The sequence below is a fragment of the Agelaius phoeniceus genome, chromosome 12 (assembly GCF_051311805.1).
Source record: "Agelaius phoeniceus isolate bAgePho1 chromosome 12, bAgePho1.hap1, whole genome shotgun sequence".
NCBI classification, from domain to species: Eukaryota; Metazoa; Chordata; class Aves; order Passeriformes; family Icteridae; genus Agelaius; species Agelaius phoeniceus.
Genome location: NC_135276.1, coordinates 6745001 through 6767179, shown reverse-complemented (window position 1 = coordinate 6767179; position 22179 = coordinate 6745001).

Genomic DNA, 22179 nt, shown 5'->3' with positions numbered 1-22179 from the left:
CTGAGGTTTTTACTATGTCTCAGAATTCCAACATGTATTTTCTCCTTGAGTTTTAGTAGAAATTTCCTAATGATCTCGTGTTGTACCCCAAAAAGCAGAGCACTTCCCCATGTTGTCTCCATCCTTTGCTCTCTGCTGGGTGTCCCAGGCCATTTGAGGGGTTTCTCTGTCACCACTGGTACAGCCAGCTCAGTGTCCCCCCAGCTCTCTTGTTTGGGCACAACCCTTGTACCACGTTTCTCTTGACACATCCCTGTGCTGCTTTTACACTGATTGATTCTTCAGTTGATTTCTTTGCCTCTGGTTACTTCCATTTTGCATCTTTGGTTATCCTGTTTTATTGAGCTCTTTGGCTGATGACTCTATTCTCCTCCAGTATCCTATTTAGCAGTCACATTTCAATTATTATTCAGCTCAGTGTAAGGTGACTACCAAGACTCACAAAAGTAGGCTCAGGTGCAATCAATTGTCCAGAAGTTGTTGACTTCAGGCTTACACACAGAGCTGGTTAATGAGGAAAAAATCCAGATCCTTCACCCAGAGATCTGGGGAAAAACAAGGATCTCAGGGTCCACCAGATCAAGTCTCATCATTCTTTCCTAATCTGGCCATTAAAATAAAATCTCAAAGCTATGAATTAACCATAAATTAGACACAGTTTATTTTCCACTTGGGATAATTCCTTACATGTGTTCTGAAAAACCTGGTCTGTCTTTTAAATCTACATCACCCTTGCTGCCTGTGCAAGGGAGCCAGTGATCTGCATGACAACACACTTGATCTTCTTCCAATAGTCAAAGTCATCCTGAGCCTTCTCAGCAGCAATATCAAATTCTCTTTTGTGTGTGTGTGTGATGGTTTTTGTTGGAATAGCTTCTTCATTATTAGAAGACAGTTGCTAAAGAATATGTTTAGCAAATTTCTTCTCATTTTCTTCATCAAATTAGTCAGTTGTTCCAGTCGAGGAATTCCAACTCAGTCTTGCTTTTCACATTTTAAAAATCTCTCTTCATCCATAAAACATTTCTTCTTTAAAGATATTGACATTTTCTTACCTAACATCTCAAAAGAGTTTAGAAAATCCAGGTTGAGAGCAGCATATTGGAGTCTAGGCACTAGATTACAAATTGCTATTTGATCAAAATATAAGCCAGATAATTTACATGTTTCTTATTTAAATATAAAAGCTTTCATATATTTAGAATAAAAAATGTCTTCTAAGTGAATGAACAAACCAGAAAAGCATAACTAACACTGTGAGTGCAGTTACTTCAATGGGTACAAGGGGGGGCTGATTCCAAGAGGGGGGAGGAAAAAAAAAAGGACCATAGTGTGAAAATGCAATCTAAAAAGGTGCTACTTTATGTACTACACAAATCTGCACTGCAAGAGATATGAATGCAAAGGCTGTCAAAAAAGCGTAAAACTTATAAACACCTCAAGATCATAAAGCTTTCAGCTTTAAGATTTTAACAGGAAAAGCCAATAGCTGAACTCTCTACTTAGACCAAAGTTTCAAAGAGAATCAAAAGATGTTGAACTTCATTACATTTGGTTAAAAGTGACAAAAGTGGCTGTAAAGGCTCAAAGCCCTGATTACAGGAGTCCCTTTCGTCTCTGCTGAGAGACAAGACAGATGTTCCTGCCAAGAGCCTGGTGTCAGCCAGACAGGAGAGCATTCCAGGGCTCTCTGCCTCTCCCTCCCCCTGCAATGGCCAGGAAGCTGTGGCAGGATGACCAAGAACTGAGTGTGGATCAGCACCAGCCTTTACAGAGACACCAGGTACCAACAAAAAATGCTTCCATTTTTCTGTGCAGGACCAAGTCAACTGGCTCCTTTTGGGCCAGCTTCAGCAAAATAAGGAGCCTTTGTTTGAACATCCAAAGTATCAAGGTCAGGACAGCAGCAAAGTACAACATCAAGGAACACATTTGAGGGGATGGCTCTGGAGCAGCTGGTTAGCTTCCATGATGAATGGGAATTACAGCAGTTTTCAAGAGACCAACAGAAGGCTGGCAGGGTCCTAATCAGCTATAACATCAGTAGTAAAGATCTAAGGAGACTAGAGCATTTCCAAAACTAGAAACTTCTCTGGGCTTTAGTTTCAATAATTATGGCTGTGACAGCTGGACGGTGTGGGTACATGACTGGAATGGGTTGGAGTTTTTGACATATGGTGCTATTGGAATCCTGTCTGTCAGGAAAAGGAGCATAAAATTACCCCCCAACAACGGGGGCTGCAGTGCATGTCATCCTGTCTCAAAGTAAAGGAGCAAAGATGGCATTTTTGCAGGTTAACATTCAGCAAATGACAAAATGTCATTCAAGTAATGTTACAGCAGAACATCAGCGCACAGCGCTGCAGGGTCACAGGGGCAATTTAAGTTAACTGGAGGAAGCACATTGGCATGCCTGGTTTTCCTTCTGCTAACTAAATTCCTAGCTGCTCTTTTCCTCCTGGAATAACCATTTGGTGCTGACGCTGCGGGAAGTGGCCTCACGTGGCTTGAAAGAGACTCCAGGTGTGCTGAACAATAATTTCAGATAGTTACTGCTTCCTAAGAGTGCCTCTGATAAGGCCTTTTTCCATCCTTTTTTCCATCCTGTGTGTTTGAGCCTGTTTAAAACTCACACACACCCCGAGAGAGGGCAAGCTCTATCCTCCCCACAAATTAATAGTTCCATCAAAGAGCACCATGTAGTGGCCAGTAATTAATTTTTCTTTACATTCTACTTATTAAAAATGAATGTAAAAACTCTGAAGCAAAAAATGTTCAGTATAATGAAGTGACACAGACCTGTTTGTCAGCCAGACCATCACTCTGCACAAGGCCTGTTTCTGCTAGGAAGGATAGTTGAACTATAGGTTGTCAAGACAGAATTTTATCTCACTTTTCCTCAAGCTCTGAACTGTGCATGCTGAAATTAAACCCTTTCATTACCACTCCCCATTCCCTGTCATTCCTCTTTCTGTTGCCAAATTTGCCATTAAGGGCAGGTTTTTTTCCTAGCATACACACAGACATATATTTGCTTACCTTGCAATTCCCAGGTCAGAACAAGAAACTATTTATTTTTTCCCCTTCTTGGGATTCTTTTGTGGCACAAAACCTCCTCAAAGCTGGAAGCAGCCCATTCCAAAATGCAGGAATTTGAGTGGGTGTGTCCAAAGGCATGAACAAGGAGCTTCTGCTGATACGGAAAGGACACACACACACACAAGGTGACAACAGGAATGTGCCACCAAGCAGAGATGTTGCTCAAAAGGCAGAGATGGATCACAGAAATCAAATTAAAACTGGTGAGGGATATTAGGAAGGAAAGGAAGGATTCCCTTAAGTACAAGGCACTGAGTGTTTTTCATTCTACCTTTACATGCAAAGCTGGGACACAGGGTGTAACAAAGGGTGTAACATGGGAAAATTTCATTAGATTGCTTGCTTACTCAACTAGAGGGTGGTCAAATGCTCACCCAAGGACCCAGTGAGGCTCCTCCTTTGAAACAAAGCAAAACTGAGCAGGACATGGTCCTGCTTTGGGCTGACCCCCACACCGACATTCTGACAGGATTCTGTGCTGAAAAACAGCAAATTTTAGAAAACACTATGGTAACACTTTTAATTGGTGCTAAAAGTTCTGCTTTAAATCAGTAAAAATTCAGAATTAAGCCTGACATGTAGGGTTTTTCTGTATGCATGGATATTTGAAGGGCTTCCACATGAGAAATTGTAAGTAATATACAATATTGACTCTGGTAACTCATGCTTATTGTCTACCTTGCATGCCACAATGGGAAATTTTGGCAATTAATGATGACTCAGAGGAAATAGATGCCATTTAAAGGATAAAAAGAAAAACAAATCTATTTTCATTCCAAAGTATATTCTTAGATATTTTTCATAAAAATGTGAACTCCTTTCAAGCAGCATTTCTACAGGCAAGCTCTATCTTAAATTCTAACATTTTTCTAGTTTGAAGTACTGTGGACCTCTTTTCTCACCATCCCCTGGTATTCTGGGATGTCCCCTCCTGGTCTTTTTTCATGTCTCAGGGAGCTTTCCTCATGTTCATTATGTTTAAGGGGGAGAGAGAGGATGAACCTCGCTATATGGTAACATGAAGGTCATTTCACAGACAAAAAAAAAGCAGAGAAAGAGGAATAGGAAAGAGAATGAGACCCAGAACTGTAAAACTAATAAGCAGGATAAGACAGAAATATAAGGGTCTACTTTTTGCACATTCTCTTGAGTGCTGAAAAACAATGAAGTTTGGTTTCCTGTACATTTAGAGCTCTGTCTCAAGCAGGGTTCTCAAATGTGTTAAAAAATACCATATGGGGCTTAGTGTTTTTGATTAGAAATGCATTAATGTGGGACAACTGGCTTTTCCAGAAGAAAGAAATTTCCAACAGGAGAGGGCTGCTATTATTTATATGAGCTGAGATCATCCCATTTTACTGATTCATTTTGACTTATGCCAACTAGAGCTGAAAACAAGCATTTCTTCTTAAAGAAATTATGAAATTACTGTAGAGTTTGACCCAAGTTTTCTTTTACAGGGACTCACAGCACAAACAGTCACTGGAAATACATACTGCATTGGATAGCCTACAAGGCAGAAAAGGGGAGAGAAGCCTATTTGATCAAAATATTTGGAACCATAACCTGAAGTCAGGTTTGACAGAACTAACTTGTGTTTTTCCTACTTTAGATACTTACATTAATTATTTTGTAATAGAAAGTGGATCACTCAGAAAGTAGCAAGGCTCTAAACACTCATGTCCCTTTGGCTTCTTTCCCACCATTGTAAAACGTGTCTGTCCAAGGAGCTATTTTTCAAAAATGCACACACATAACTGCATGCTCAAATAGAGCGTACACTTATTTGTTTTTATTTGTAAATATTTTGAACTGTGCTTTTTACTACCAGATTTGGCATACAGTGTTTACAGCTTAAAAATCTCCCCTTAGGCCTGTAAGACTATCCTGGTTGAGGGGAAAAAAAAAAAGAAGGAAATCAAAGAACAACTGCCCTCAAGCCACATCATGCAATGATTAAATATGAAATACATATAACACCAATAAAAGAAAAGCACAAAAAGTGGATTAACAAGATACTCAACTCCATGCAGTTTAACTGAAAGATGGTGAATCAGGATAGTGGCTGAGAGTCCCTGTTAACAGTCACCAAAGAGTTATAATAATGGCCAAGACAAAAAGGTTATATTCTCAGAGCAGCTTGCTCTAAAAGAGAGCATGCTATCATAGTTTGATGAAGAAATGTGAAATATAAAGTGTCAAACAGAAGAAAATGCAATCAGTTCACTGATCCTACACTGAAGAATTAAAGAAGGCAATAGCCTTGAGGAATGAAGGCACCTCTGATCTTTCGCACAGCATGGGCTGCCTGTGTTCCCCTTGTCAAACAGTAAATAATCAAAATCAATGGGAGGTATAAGAAGTCTGAAAAACTCAAAGGAAAAATAATTTCCCAGATATACCAACAATAAAAGTCATTCCCATGTTATATAATTCTAATTATTAGCAAAATAGAAAAGGCAGAGACCCGGACTAAATTTTTTATTCTGTATTTCACTGATATCTGTGAGGGTTTGTGGTATTATGGGGTTGTATTTTCAGCTCAGTGTTCTCTCCTGACCAATCATTTGGGCAGAACTCATCCGCAGCCCCGTGGGGAAACAAGTCCAAGAGCCCCCAGGAGAGCTCAGCTTGGGCAAAGGGGCACCAGCATCAATCCTGATACTTTGTGACCAAACACAGCCAGGTCAACTTGAAGGCCAAAACTCTGTCACCCATCAAAAGGATGGGTAAATTCTCATGTATAAACCCAATGCAACAAGAGAATTTGCTACTGTGAAAAGGGAAGCCCCTTTCAGTTCCCTGGATCCCCTTCCTCTCCTACCTTCTTCCACCCAAATTTACAAGGTTCGGAAGAGGAGGCACAAGCTGTGACTACCACAGTGATGCCAGAGTCACAAACATGCCAAAGTCCCAGGCTTCTGGGTAAGACAGACACACAGGGCGTAGCAGAGAGCACCAAGAACACAGGCAGACATCTCAGTCCAAGCTAAAGGGACTATTTCTCCACCTCACCTCCCTCCAAATGGGGTAGGAAAAACTTAAGCAAATTAATTCCTTGAAAGAAGTATGTCCTTAATATTCATTGTGAGTGAGTAGCTGCTAATCATCAGCCTTCTTCTGCAATGGTACAGTGCCTCTGTGTGCCATTTTGGTGGGCTGGCTCAGACCACCACACTCTGACAGGAAAGTCAGGAGTAATTCTGGGCTTTCTGTTCCCTGAACTCAGCAAAATCTTAGAGTATTGCTGAGAGGGTAACAGCTGCCAGTCTCTCAGGGGAAAGGCTTTGCTCATGTTGCTCTTGAAATGAATGATGAATAACATTAGAAACAGCCTCGCTGATACAGGCTGACAGTTGCCTTTATTTTCTGGAGCAAGGACTGCACCAGGCACAGGACATGGCCCTGGAAAACACCATGGCTTGAGGCTGCAGCGTGAGCCCCTCACTGTGTCAGGCAGCTTTACACAGGAATGGAACGAAGGGAGAAAGTGGCTAATCCAAGAGGTGGAAAAGGGTCTCTTTCAGGACAGTTGTGTGGATCCTCAACAGCTTACCTTCTTCTCTTCAGGACTTACTGGAAGATGAGCCACTTGATTTGGGCACACCTTTGCTGTGAGTACAGCATTCACTAATGATCCTGGGGTTGCTGCACTTGTCTCTAACTGCATCTGGGCACCCTGGTAAGTAAATAACTTAGAAGGCAGAGCTCCTTAGTAAACCTGTTAAGATAACTGGGCCAAATCCAGATCACCTAAATTAGGAAACCACTTCTGCAATGTCTGCCCAGAGCATGTGGCTTCTGAAATGGCATCTAGGAGGAGTCTGAATACTCCTGGATATTCTCAAAGTGGGCAAATACAGCATTGGTGCTGGGGTCACACTGCCAGCTGGGACAATACAGCTGTGTCCTCGTGTTTAATACCATCTACATCAGCTGAGCCCCTGGGTGATTTCAAAGAGGCTAATTATAACTACCTCTTCCTTTTACTAATGGTGCCACTAAAGCAGATCTGGTCTCTGGGGAACAGGACAGGCAGTGACTCAGCAGCTTCCTGCAGCCCTGTGTGTGCCCAGAGCCTCCAACAGGCAAGGACTGAGATCCCTGCCCCGTGCTCTGTGAGCCACTTCATGGGCCTCCAGTGCTTCCAGGGACAGACAGACACAATAATCTGCCTTCCCAGACCATGGCACCCCAGTCTAGATTATACCCACCTGCCCCCTGGGATTTACAGCATTTGTTGCAAAAAGGTATTTGGGGTTCATGCAGGAATAATAACAAACAAGCAAACCCCCGATGTTTCAAACCACTAATAAAAGCCTCTAGACAATCTTTTCAAAAGACCAGCATCAATATGCAGTTTGTAATTGTCTTGTCACATACTGTATACTGACTTTCATGACTTTTCCCACAGTATTTCAGAGGTTGTTATAAATGCCAGCACAGAAGGGAAGTGGGTGTTTCACCTCTGACTAATGGCAGCATTTACTGGCCTGAAGATCTCTTCTTATATCCATCTAATAAACTGGTTTGTCAGTAGATAATACGAAATTCCATCTGACACACTTGAAAACTAAGTGCCAGACTCAGAGTATATTTCCATTTCAGTACACAAGATTTTATCCATGGAGCTCCTATTAGCTTCAGCAACAGCATCCACGCTGCTCCCCTCACAATATCAAAGGGGAGCAAGCCCCCAGGTGAACACAGCCAAGGCTTGGACAAGCCCCTGGGTAGAATAACTTTTAAGATAATCTTAGGATTTTTCTGCCTGATTTTTCTTGCAGACACAATAGGCCTGAAAACTACCGAAGGCCTGTTGGACATATCAGAGGAGGGTGGAATTTGATTTTGCTCATCCTTTAAAAATGTCTCTGAGGTTTGTAAATATTCAGTGTGGTGCTAAGGTTTTGAGAAAGCAGTTATACAGCAAATTTGAATGATTAATGATCCAAGACATTTTAACACATTATTTCTCTATTTTCAACATAAATAGTGTGTAAAGGGTGTTTAAAACCTTAATGAATCGAACTATATGAGTAAATAATGTTAATCATTTTAATTGCCCAGTAGTCTGAAATTAGATTTAACAGTCTGATAATGTATTACTTTAAAGGAATACAACCCTGCTCTATAAAAAATCCCTTCCAAGCCAATTCTAATAATTTCTATTTATCTTTTATGACATTAACTGTTCTACCAGTCTGCCGACAGACAGCCTTACGCTCACATTTAGTTTAAATGCAGTGCAGTATAGTTTTTCATTATCATTAACGTGCTCCTGGTGGGCAGAGTGCAATGCAGTGGCACTGGTCACACTTCATTGCTTTATCTCATATGACAAAGAGAGATGATGTGCTTCAGCCCAGGCCAGAAGATGAAAGGGAAAGGTGGCCATGGCAAACTCCCCCTGCTGCCGAGGAGCCGCGGCCGGGCTGCGTCGTGCGACTCGCTAACAGCACGAAGGGGCAGACAAATAGATTTTCCTCTATATTTATAACCAGCATCATTCTTCCTTTCAGGCCTTTCAGTGCAGGTAGCTGTTTTATATGAAATGAACAATCTTTATAGACGTACCAGAGCCATAACAAGGCTGATTTTCAGCGAGGCTGAGGTATATAACTCTTACAGAATTGTCAGGCTTCTTGCTCAACAAATCAAGCCTAACTTATGATGTTTGCAGTGTAATTTTTATTCCTGTTTGACTAGCCAACTACCCAGTGGTAATAGGATGTTAGAAAAGGGCAGTAGCAATGTTTGTACATGCCATGATTGATAGGCAAACTCTGCATTTTTCATTTATATCTCCTGATTCCAAATCAGTTAAGTTTAGGAAAAATGAAACAAAATGGCAAGAAAAATGCTTGCAGATTGCAGCCCAGCACTCTCGTAGATCTGAGTTCAGCCCACATCTGCTAGGATTGTCTGGAAACATTAAGATATCTAAATGAAAATCAATACTATATGTGCCAGCATTTACTACCAAGAACAAGTATCAAGAGACCTCAGCTAATCGGGCTTTCAAGCTTGTACTTGAGCCATAGTCTGAACCCCAGGGGTGTCCTAATTGGCCCAGACTAATCATAGAAGAGTTAAATTTATAACCAGCAAAGACATCTTGTTTTTCTTTCAAGTCATCATTTTGAAAGGGAAAGCCTCACCTGTGTGGTAGCGACGGGTGGTGAGAGCCACCGGTCATGCAAGAACTGCTGCTCACCTGTCAGAGGTAAGGGAAAGACTAATTTACTGTCCTCCATAAAACCAGTCAGGCACATTTAAGCTTTTGGTGGGTATATAGTGCTATCAAACCTTTCACATGAACTGCATATTTTCTCAACTTAAAAGCTCTGCACTTAACACTCCTGCACTGGGAGATAGAAGGTTTATATTTTAGAGGTAAAAGACCCTCCATGCACTGTGATCTCCTAACCTAATTTTTTGAGCCAGCTAAATAAATATATTTCCAAATCAAACACTATTGGTGGAACTTTTTCTTCTGCAGTGAATGCAGATGTGTACAAAAGCCAACACACAGCAGTTCAGTTCACAAGGTAAAAAGACAAACGCATTAATTCTTTTTTTATACTATAAAAAAAATTGTAAAAGTGTGCACAATATCTTTTGGAAGACTGTTAAATTGTACTGTTAAAAATTATACTGCATCAGGGGATTGGGTTCCTAATATTTGTATTCGGGATGCCAAATGAGAGCAGATTTTATCCTATTTTCAACAAATTAAACACAAATATGTAAAATGTTTATAAAACTCAGTCCTCTATTTTGGGCTTATTTTGAGCAACTTAATAATTCTGCATAGATTTCTTTAAGCAGAACAAAATAAAATGATGAATTTAGCCTGGAAATGCAAAATCTAACGTTTTTCAGTTTTCTTCAAAAGCCTATGTAAACATCCCTGGAGATTCAGATCCACCAGAAGTTTAATAACATTATTTAGATTCTTTGTGTCCCATACTTCAGATGTATTTTTAATGTCTACCTCTTAAAACAAAACAAAAAGTTGTCAGATATCGCATTCCTGCTCACCGCGGTTAACGGTTTCCGCGACAGCGCGTTCATGGAGACACCCTGGCACAATGTGATCAATGAAACCTTGTTTCTCTCCTGGCATGATGTTTCCCTTGGATTCTCATCTCCCACTAGTGCCTGCTGTGAAATTTTGTCAGTTCTTTTACCTCTAAGGAGCTCTCCTGTCCCCCATGTTGTAAGCTACTGCGTTATCTTCCCGAATCAGTCTTCCTGTCTCTGCTGCTTCACCTCCCACTTCTTGTGGGACAAGAAGGCTATCTTCATCTTCCCCTTCAGTCCTGTGCCTGATAACTCCCTGCTCTCACTCTGTGCAGCACTGAGCAAGGTAATGAACAAAATAAAGCAGATAGGGAATCTCAGCCCAACCCACACACAGAAAAAGCGAGCACAAGTCTCTCCTAAACAATTCTATTATCTCACTCTCTATTTCTAGCCTGGGTGCTACATATGCCAGTCTTCAGGAAAGTACCAAAACGCATTTCTAACACAAAATTAGGTTCAAATATACCATCTGCCTTTGATGTACTTGTCTCCTCAAAAATAATTTAAATATTAAACAAAAATACTTAGTACTTCTTTGTATCTTCAGAATACTTTTGGTACAAGCTGTTGATTTCTCTTTACCCAAAACAAGACTTCAGTCTCCTCATGTTTCAAACACTTAAAAAAAAGCAACAACTCTTATACCAACAGAATTTTCCTCTTATACAAAACCACAGCTCTTACAACTCCACTTGCTGGCTCTGACTGATGTTGTTTAATAAATCCTTTTGGAGTGGTTTAGGAGACTATCATTTCCAATTCTCCCCTCTGCTTTTCCACCACCAGTTGTCACACATGTGACAAAACAAAAATTTGTTCTGCAGCTGCTCCACTTCATTACCAAAGGAGGATTTTTATTTTTAAATTTAATGTGTTTGATTGGGAACTAAGAATAATTCAAGTGCAGCACCATTTAAGAGCACCATCCAACTCTGGCAGTGGCCAATGCTCCCAGTGAGATGTTGAAGGGAGAGGATGCAGGAAGAGCCGGGACCTTTGTCTGCAGAAGGTGGGCCTGGGAAGGGCCCTGCAGCAGGTGATGAGAAGGATGCACATCAGACAGGCTGAAGAGGAATTAGAGGAATTAGATAGCTCATTCCAAGCTCAGCCTGCAGTGGATGCCCAGCCCACAGCCAAAACCTCCTCCACCAGCCCATGCAGAAGGCAGAGGGGACAATAATGCAGGAGAATGGAAGCTTCCAACAGCAAGGACCTGCAGGAGGAAGAGACTTCCCCCAAAACCAGAGGTGCCTTTGCAGAACTGCTTCACTGCTCTGCAGATTGAGGACCACCTGTCACATCAGGAACGATACTGGAGAAGAGTAAGGCAGTCTTTTTATTTTTTTATTTTATTTTGGATGGCTTTTATTTCTGCCATCCAGTGAATGCTGCTGCTGCAAACTCCTGTACTGTCAGTAGTCTCATTCCAGATATGGAATAAGAGTGGTGGATTCCTGGTGAAGAAAGATATTTCAGCACCAGGAATCCATTACAAAAAAAGATTCTACTTACAGCTAACTTCAGCTAAAATCCTAGCTAAAGTTAAAAAATCCTAGCTTCAGCTAAAATCCCAGCTGAAACAAAACCAACACTGAATAATCCAACTGGTTTCAATGGAATCAGGATTTTAGTCCATTTTTTTTTTCTGGTATTACTCTGGATTGACTCCTCACATAAAAGGTAGGTGTAAAGAACAAGCCTTGTACACATTCAAGCTGAACTGAGCAAAAACTCTACACTATTGCCAGTGGGGTTCTGTTTCATCCATAGACAGACACAAAGAAAGGAAAATTTAGATATTTGAAAAAAAAAGAAATAAGACAAATACCTCTAGATACTTACAATAGGACAAAAATTCAATTAATAACTCTGCTGTTGAAGGGTGTTCCCCCTCCTTTCTCCAGTTCTGCAGCTTTGTTGAGCTGACTGTTAAAGCCGACAAGAACAGTTTGATGCGTGAGGAACAGACATGATTGCCCCAAGGCAAGGAGGACCACTCCCTTTGCAGCAGCCTCTGTAACTCCAGAGAGGGCAAATCAGCCCCAGCAGATGGAGGGCTCAGTTGTGAAAGAGGAACCCTGTTCCAATCCTGCAGGGAGCAAAGTCTTCTGCACACAGTAGAGAAAGGCAGCAAGTGCTCTGCAGAGCTGAGAGCAGGGCCCAAGTCACCTCAAACTCTCATTGAAAAGATGATTGATTCTGCTCTATTTTGCTTCTTCCAGCAAAACATTGCAGGATGTTTTCTCTGCTGCTTGCCTCCAAGTTTGCTGCATTTGTTTGCCAAGTCCTGGGGTTGTCAAACAAACATGAACTCCCCCTGACGGTGCACACCTATTTTCCTTGTGTTGCAAATCCTCCTTTTCACTAGCAGTGCACAGTACAAACACACGTATAATTCCACTCATTTTCATGTGATACTGAATGAAACGACTTAAAGCTTATGCCAAATTAACAATCTTTTCTTGGCAATTTCACACCAGGATTCTATGCCAACTTCTGTTTAACAAGCAATGTTATTAACAGAGAAAATAAGGGTTTTTTTTTGTTTCTGCTTTGATTTGCCTACTTGAATCTTCTGGTGTAGTGAATTTTCCCGTGCATGTGCATATTTAAAAACATAAAGAGGGCAAACAGCTCTATTATTTCCATAAAAACTGCTATTGCACAGCAGTTCTAGAAAGTCTAGAGTTTAGGGGCTATTCTAAATAAATTAAAATCAATATTCAAAGCAGAGTTTCAAGACACAAGCTTCAGAATCTCCTCTAGACTGCACTATCACACACTCCAAGAGCTGGGCTTTCTGCGAGGATCTCGCCTCTTAGCGCTGCTCAGGAAGTAGAGATGAATCAGAAATGAGATTTAAGCAGCCAACAGATTACTCCCCTGGCACGGGGAACACAGTGCTGCTAACGTGCCAGCTCTCCTACTGCCACCCACCATCTCAGCATATGGGGTGTGTCAGGAGCAAAAAGGCAGCAGAGCAGCTCCGTGCTGGATTTCTCCCCCCTGCCCCCTCCAGCTCAGCCAAGCCGCCGGCACTCCTGGCAGCTTTAGAGCTGCCTAACCAGCAGTGCAGAGAACACAAGGTCAGGCAGGAACACAGCAAGGGAATGACTCTGCTTCTTCTCCCTGGGCTCAGCATCAGTGCCTGATTCCAACGAGCCTCACGAGCTCAAGAGCTTTATCCCGTATGCAACCGAAAACAAAATTTTAAAAGATGTTTACGCCGCTCATGGAGGAATGTACACTTAAATCACGAGTGATCTGACACCTTCTGCTTGCCCATTTCTTTTTTCAGCTTCCAGTGCTGTTAAACTGAGTTAAACTTTTTTTACACATTCATCTCTTTTGTTACTATTTTTACTAAAGCAGAATACTTAAATATTCTGTGTGTATTTAGGGTTTCCCGAGTTGTACAGATGGGCTGTTCCTCTGAAATTAAATTATTTGGGCATTAACACTTGTCATTTCTCTGTGTATGTATCTATGCCTTCTAGAGTCCCTCTCTATGCTTTGTACAATGCACCAAGTCTGAACATGGAGCACATTTTGTGGAGGCTCCACAGCTGAGCTCAGTCACCTAAAGCTGCTTCACATCACTGACCAGACTCTTTCAACAGCCCCGATTTCAACTTGAATTCAGAGCAGGTAAAGTTCATGTCACCTCTCACTAAAGGCACTTCTACTGCTCCTTTGCTAGTATTCAATGTCTTTTGGGCATAGAAAAGATTCTTTAAGACCTACTAATATATTCAGTAATGAAGGCATAGTAAATCTGCAAGATTGCCAAACTTCGTTAAAAACATCCTAAAAGATGAAATAAGCATAAATTAGGAGGTATATTCTGCTATTGTTTGCTGAAATCAGCATTATTTTCAGCTTATATTGCCCTGAAAAGAAGGGTTATCTACAGGCAAAGTAAAAAGGGGGCTCCCAAAAAGTTCTCAATAAGAGGTTTGGTCTCACTGAATTTCTGAAGACAAGGAAGACATTTGTCTTTCACAACTCCTGGAGGCTGAGATGCATTATTAAAGAACAGATACTAAAGTACCTGGCTGATTCTGCAAAAATGACATGATATGACATAAAAAGGATTTTATCAATTTAATATCATCATTAGGTCCCAGAGTTAGCAATTCATTAATTAATTTTAAACGAGATAAGTCTGTATCTTTTACCTTGATGACCTAAGAGTAATCTGGATCTGAAACATTTCCATACAGGCAAAAAAAACCCTAGATACCTTTAAAGCAAACTATGATTTTACAGATGTTGGTGGTATATAAAAAAGTTAGTTCCTTAACTGCAGCCATGAGAGCTGATTTCTGGGGGAAAGTAAGTACTTGTACTTTTTCTTTCCTTTAAGGTTTTTAGTGCAGAGTGGAAATAGTGTTCTTTGTAATACTCTAGAAAATTAATAGTGGCTATCAGAATCATTTCATATGTGACAGTAAACTAAAAATAACTGAATGTCAAGCAGTGACTTCAGAGTGACCAGTTTACTAAGATAATACAAATTTCCTGCATGCTCATGTAACAGTTGCACAAAAATACTACAACTACTTTAATAAAGTTAATTTTACTCTAGATGTTAGCTGCTATGTGTTCTTATTCTATTTCATAGAATTTGCCTGAGTCTAAGTATTATTTTGAGATTTTGTCTCTACTTCTCATAATTTCTTATAAATTCTTTTCTTCCTTGTTCTTTACCTTAAAAATCAGTTCTTTGTCATTGGCTAAGCAAAGGCTCCACACCAAAGATTCATTTTTTTTCAAAGCAATCCTTAGGCAGCTGAACTTTGCAAGTATCCAGATTTTCTGAAAATCAAATTCTTTCTTCTCCAGGCAATACTTATATGATGTTACATCAATTTAATTTGCACAGTCTAATCACACTGATTTAGCTACCTATATATCAAAGTGAAGTGCAGCCACACCAGAAGCAGGAACTTCTGCTGTTAACCATTGCACACAGCCCTGGGTTGGAAATACCCACTCAGGAACAGCCCATGGTGCAGCATTCACCTCCCCAGCCCTGCCCTCTGCTCACAGATTGCCTGCTCTTCTGTTCCTGTTCTCATCTCACTGGTGCCCTCCATGATTTTCAGGTTCTGCAGTGCCATCACTTGCAGAAATGTTTCTTTGCAGACAACAGAACAAATCACATTGAGTAGTTCTTTATTTTGCCTTGCTACCAACTCCAAGACTACCTCCCCTGCTTCATTTGTTCATTCCAGACCTTGAAGAATCAACCATGAAGTGTTGCAAAGAAGGAAAGGTCTTTCTATGGCTCATGCAAATCCATGAAGCCTACACAAACTTCTACTCATATATCAAAAAAAAAATCTTCCTACCCCTGAGCATCTTCAGAAGATGTACAAAGAGAAAGGCAAAGGTGAAGTAAGGGTGCTAAACAGAAGTTTGAAAAGTGGGGAAAAGAAACCATAAGGAATGAGCCCCTGTGAACCAGAATAATGGAGTTACTTCAGTTCCAGGGAAGGTTATTCACAGCCACCCAAGCTGTCTTTTAAGAGAAACTCTAGTGTTTTATCTCTTTGCAGAGAAGGTAGAACGTTCTGGGCTTAAATGCCTGCAGACAGTTAAATTCTATGTTACAGGAGAAAAAAAAAAGAAAAACAATAAAGACGAATAGCTTTGACCCCTTCAAAATCTTTTCTGCACTTCTCATATTACAATTGGCATCAAACACAAAATTACTAAGGCTTTTCATCACTTTTTTTTCTTTTCATTAAAAATGTCCTTGGCTGCATTGAGTTTAAAATATCACAATGCTAAAACAAACCAAAAATTTCTTAGTAATAGCAGCTTGAATGACAGAGTATTAGCACCTTTATCAAACGGGAAATTAACACAACACTGGATTGCACAGAGTTTTTTAAACAAATTTGACTAAGGAATCACTGTTCATTAAGCCAGTACCACAGGACAAGTGTCTCCACAATTTTAAACGTAATTAAAAAGTTGACAGGACATACATTTGAAGTCCCTACCACTGAAACTCACTTTGATTTCTGTATTTTTCTCATGATGTTTGGATGTTTTGTATGCTCTGGTAAAAAAAAAAAACTCTAATGCCATTAGTCACTGGATGTTTTTGTATCACATTCACTAGTTTCACAATCTTCTTGTTCTGCCTTTACACATCATCACAAGCATTTTATACTAGTTTGATGACAGTCATACAGTCAACCCTCTCAACCAGCACACTTTCTAAAAGGATGGCAGCCCTGATGTATTTATAACCTGCAGCTGTGCCACAAAGATCCCGTGCAGCACACGGGCATTTCCTTTCATTGAAAAGGTCCCCTCAGAAATACTTTAGGAGGCCTTTAAAGTAACCTTCTACATTTCCTTTTGCAAAAGGGGGGGGAGAGAAAATTTCCACATTGTGGCTTCAGTCAGGCAGAGGACATGACTTGTGCAATCCCAATAAATCAGAGCATTCCCGTGTGGCAGAAGCAACAGGGGAATAGTGGAAGAGCAGTGCTGCATGTTGACCTAAGCAAGAGCTTATGGAGAAATGATGTCCTCTTAAACAGACTCCTGTAGAGATGCTCTGCATTTCCTCTGACAAATTGTGAGTGCTCTGACTGTAACATTCCTAACAAAACAGGGCTGATTTAGCAATGCACAAACTGCCCATTATCCTACTGCATAAAAAGGCCATTTAAAGCAAAGCCTTAGGACACTGCCCCACTGGAAACAGTACATCTGAAAAATTATCCCCATCTTGTGCCACCAAAGCTGTTAACTACCCTAGGGAACGTACCTCATTTACAATACAGACAAATGTTAACTTTAATGAGTTTTAAAACTGCCATTTTTCTTGTTTGACTTTGATAACGCTCAAAATCTTAAGCAAATACTTGGCTATTTTTTCACCTGGAATACCATCTAACTGATATTGCCACAGCATTTGTTTTCAGCTGCCCTTGTCTTTCCCCCACTCAAGTCATAATGCTGTGCAAAAGTGCAATTAAAAAGTACATCCACTCCAAAACAATTCTGGAAAGATTAAACAATCTATTTCAACAAACTGTTCCTGTCTGAAAACTTTGCATGCCAAGATTACTACTTGTCATTATCTTCCCAAGAGATGGAGTACCTTTTTTTAAAAGTATCTCTAATGAGATCTACAAATCTATGTGCAGGACAGCTTACTTTATTGTGTTTATAATGATAAAAAATATTTTAAAAAGGTTATGGCTCTTGGGACTGATAAAAACACAATGGGGGTAAGGTCATTCGGAAATGCTAATAAAAGTTTTCATAAAATATGATGACTCTCAAGAAGTAATGTTGGCCATGAAAAATAACTGTGAAAGTCTATTTCCTGTGATGGTAAACACTCCATTTTTCTAGAGCTGGGTGACTCTCCAAATCCTTTATTTGTTCTGTTGGTGCACAGCTGTAGCTGTTGGATTTCCCCACAATCTCTCAGCTGATGCAGTGGCTGTGCTGGAGCTGCCCCCTCTCACACAAGTTTCAAGGAAAGTGAAGAACACACCCCTGCTGTGGCCATTAAGATCATCTTAAACTCCCAATCCCTCTGCCAGTGACATCCAACAAAGCCTTGTCCTAACCACACCAGAGGAAAATCCTTACAAGCCCTTTCTTTTCACATGGCATAATTTTCACAAGAAATTTTGAGAAATAGAGCAAGAGCAGGTGATGTCCTCATCTTCCATTCCTTTAACCTGCTGTTCCCTGCTCCAGACCAACAGCCAGGAGCTGAAAGGAATTGCCTCTTTCCAAGGAGAATTTCTTAGACAACAAGTCAGATTACCTTAACAAAATAAACATCAAATAATGGATTTTCATGTTCAGGGAAAGTACCTGGGAGAAAGCCAGTGCTCTCTCTATCAAATTTTCCCCACCTGTGTCCAGCCTTTAAAAATGACAATTAAACAGCAACTTTGCATACAGTTAGTGCAGACTATCAACACCTATGAAACTATTCAATACAGACCCCTGTATTCTTGATTGTAGACAAAATTTTGCCTCAAAACTTTATGATTTTAAAGTAATTTGATGTCAGCTAACATTTTATCCCAGTAAAAAAATTAAATAAATTGAGAAATTAAATTTAGAGCATTAGCAATTGACAAGAGAGTCTAAAAGTTGACCCTGAAAATACTCTATGCTCAAATACATGAATTTAAAATAAATACATGAATTTAAAACTCACAAAACTGATATGTCAAATCAAACTAAAGTTACATAATTATAATCTTTCAGTAATGCAAATAATTATAATCTTTCAGTTATGTAATAGTATATATATTGTGTATATTTACCTTTATTCCATGAAAAATAACATAACCCTATTTTGAAGAGAACAGACCTAATATTAGCTAGGCAAACACCACTTATTTATTTCTCTCTAAAGAATCAACAGAAATTAATAAAAAAAAAAAAATAACATAGATATATATGAAGGTTAATCAACCACAGACACAGAAGTGAAGTAATGCAGTTTATGGTGTATATGCAGCTTTCAGTTTTTGACACATCTGCTCAGAAATAAAGGAAAAAAGTAAGCAATATAAAATATTAACACTTTGCATTAATCTCCAATTTATTTCTAGTCATCAGATAGTAATTGTTTGACTTATTCCAGTTACAAAGCCATTTACTTGGCCTGCATGCTTTTCCACAAATCCAGGTTTGATTCCCAAACTCAGGTGCTCTGCCTGTGTCCCTGCACAGAGACCAGGTGACTACTGAAAGATATATTTCATGGAAAAAGTTTGTAGAAATTGCACTGGAGGGAGGATTGTGTTTCCTGGATTATATTACTTTATTTTTCAGAAGGCAGAAGAGTCAAGGTGAGGATCCTTATTTACTGCATGTCATCTTTACCTCAAGCTACTTTGGGGTTTGCTAAAGAAATGGTGATTGTGAACAGCACCAAAGGAAAAGGGGAAGGGCAGTAGAAGCAAGGGATTGGGAGAGCAAAAGCAGACAGGGCTTTTGGACAAAATGGATCATTTCAACAAAGATCTCTGTAAGCAATCTAGATGCCAGATTTTGCAGGCAGAAATCCTACAAACAATACAAAGATATCTAGAGTTGATTTAAACCTGTTCCAGTTTCCTCCTGGTTTACCAGTGAGGAAGAAATCCTCAAATACAAGATTTTGTTGCCCTTCCCAAGCCATCACACTATGCAGCACCTCAGACACCTCAATTGTTTGACAATAAAAGCTGGAGCACTGTACTGGCAAACTTTTAGAGCACCAAACCATTTCCAAACTCCAATACAAAGGGAGCTTTTGTGTTTTATGCCATGATCAATAGTTCCAGTCACATTCTGACAGTCAGGGCATGCACATGAGGGAGCAGCCTGGGACTGCCATGTCCTGTTTTGCTGCCTCCTCACCTGCAGGGAGAGGCAGCCCTGAGCAACCCCTGCACATCCTTGCATCCCTGTCAATCCCATTTCTGCAGGCCTGTCCCTCTCAGCCAGCATGAAGAAAGAGCTGTTGTGAACCATATTTCTGGCTGCCACACCTTTGTAAACCATTCACACACACCCCAGAGCCACTTTCAAATAGCCTTTGCCCTTGGAGTTTGTAAAAACAAAAACGATGATCCAAAAGCAATTCAAAGCAAACACTGGAAAGGCTACTCCCACTTGTTCCTACAGGCTCTGCAGTAGCTGGCTAAACCTTTATTTTTTCTAAGTTCAAGGCTTTGCAAAGCATTTCTTCATCTTTTCAAAATGACAAGACAGTAGCTAAAGCCCAGCAAATGCACAGCCACTGCTCCACCCAAGTGTTTTGGAGGCACATCTGCATTAGTCTGTGATCAGGTGCAATTGGAGTCACATCAGCCCAGAGCTGCACCAGCTGCCAACAATCAGAGGCTGATGGTGCCACTCCCAGGCATGTGTCACCTCCCCCAGTCACCGGGCAGGAATCACAGAGAGAACCAGAGCAGAGACAAAACAGACAAAGCTTCTGCAACAGACCCAGAGTGGAGCCCCTGAAACCCTCACAGGGCACATCTACAGTGCCCAACTCATGAGATGCTCAGTGCTCCTCCAACCTTTGCTCAGCTCCAAATTCTCATCAGGATAATGTGCAAACACACAGTGTCACCTGGCTCCCTCAGCCTCTGACAAAACCCCCCAGGAGATAAATGAGAGAGATCCTTGGGATAGGGGTTCATGCCATGGCAGGCATGGGATGAGTGGACAGCCGTAGCAGGCAGTGCAAGGGTAGCTTTTGTCCTGGAACCCACGTTGGAGCTTTGAAACTGCCCTCAGAGCACAATGTTGTTGTGCATATTTTGCTTTTCAAATAGAAACATGGCAATATTTTGGTATTACAAAGAAGTTTTAAGCCCTGTAACATAACACTGAAAACACAGAAAGGAACTGGACACTACTGACTCTTAGCCTGAAGATTTATAAAATTCAGAAATAAAAACTTCAGGAAATAGAGTTACTTTTATATGCTTTGAGTCATTAATAAATTGCCAGGATTTACTGGTTGAAATAGATCTCTGTAAGTGTCTGCTATCCTGTTTCATCCAATACTCACTAGTAAAAGCTGACTAAAAATGTTGCATACTAGTTTTGCTGGGATGAGAGAACAGCTGTTTGATGTTCTGGTTTATAAAAGAGGCCAAGAGAGAGTGTATTTGTTGTGGAATTAATTGGTCCAAATTAAGCACATACTGTTTTTCCAACTTATGGTAGGAATCTATGTGATTTAATAAATATGATAAATGGCTTGTGAGAATAACAAAGGATGATTCTGGGCCACCCCTGTAGTGCACAGACTGTCAGCAGAGTTTGGGTAACTATCATTTCAGCCAAGAAAGAAAGAGGAGAATCTGGCAGAGAGAAAATTTGAAATTTTATCTCAGCTGAAAAGAAAATCAGCCAAAACCATTCTGCAAAATTCTTTCCTCTAAAACAGCAACCTGAACCAAAGGCAGCATCTTTACCACTTGAATAAAAAAACAAAACAATCAGCTGTCCAATAACAACACATTTTAACTTGTAATATTTAAATTGGTAATGAGGAAGGTGTTTTGTCTGAATTTCCATTTCTTTCAGGGCCTAATTATGAAAGACAGAAAAAAAAATGTGCTATGCACTCTCTTTCACATCTCATTACATTTATTCAGCTTTATTACTAATTCTTTGTTAATATAATTTTCACCCTGGGAACTACATTTTTTGTCTAGTTACCCTGATACATGAAACCCTTAAAGCAGGAAGTCCTTGATCACCACATCATATTTCTCATGGTATTTTAAAATGACACTCACCATATTGTTAGAAGTAGGTTCTATCAGCAGGCTGCTCTCTGGAGGTGCTCTTTCTTTCTCTCTCTCTCTCTCTCTCAGGTGCCTTAAAGAAGTTTTATCTAGCGTGGTGGCCTAGAGAGACAGGGACCAGGAGGAGAATTGAAAAGCTCACAATGGTGTGCCATGCACCCTCCCCACCCCAGGAGGACACTGTACACCGTGTGGCAAATCAGAGCACGTGGCAGCAAACCTGAACCTGTTTAAATCCTGTTAATGCTGCCCCTTGTTAGGGGTGAGAGCAGCGCTCACAGCCTCGTTCACAGGGAGTTTATACAAGTGCAGAAAGCAGCTCCCTTAAGGAGCTGAGGAGGAAAACTGCAGCAAACGTGTGTGTGTGCACTCAGAATGAAATCCCAACCCAGAGGACAGGCGCTGTAATCCCACCAATGATGTTCCAAACCCATGATGGCTACCAGCCGACAATACCCACAGACCTCAATCCATTTTTATTGTATTCAGGCTGCAGTGTTATATTTCCTGCCTCCCCTTAGCACCACACATACAGTGTACTTGAAAACAAAAATCTATAATATTGATCCCACAATGTCACCACAATTATTCTTTTGAAACAGCCATTGAAAACAAATTACATCTGCACTGCCTTTTCATCCGATTGCTCTGGGTGAGCAATGCTCACTGTAGCCGCCAG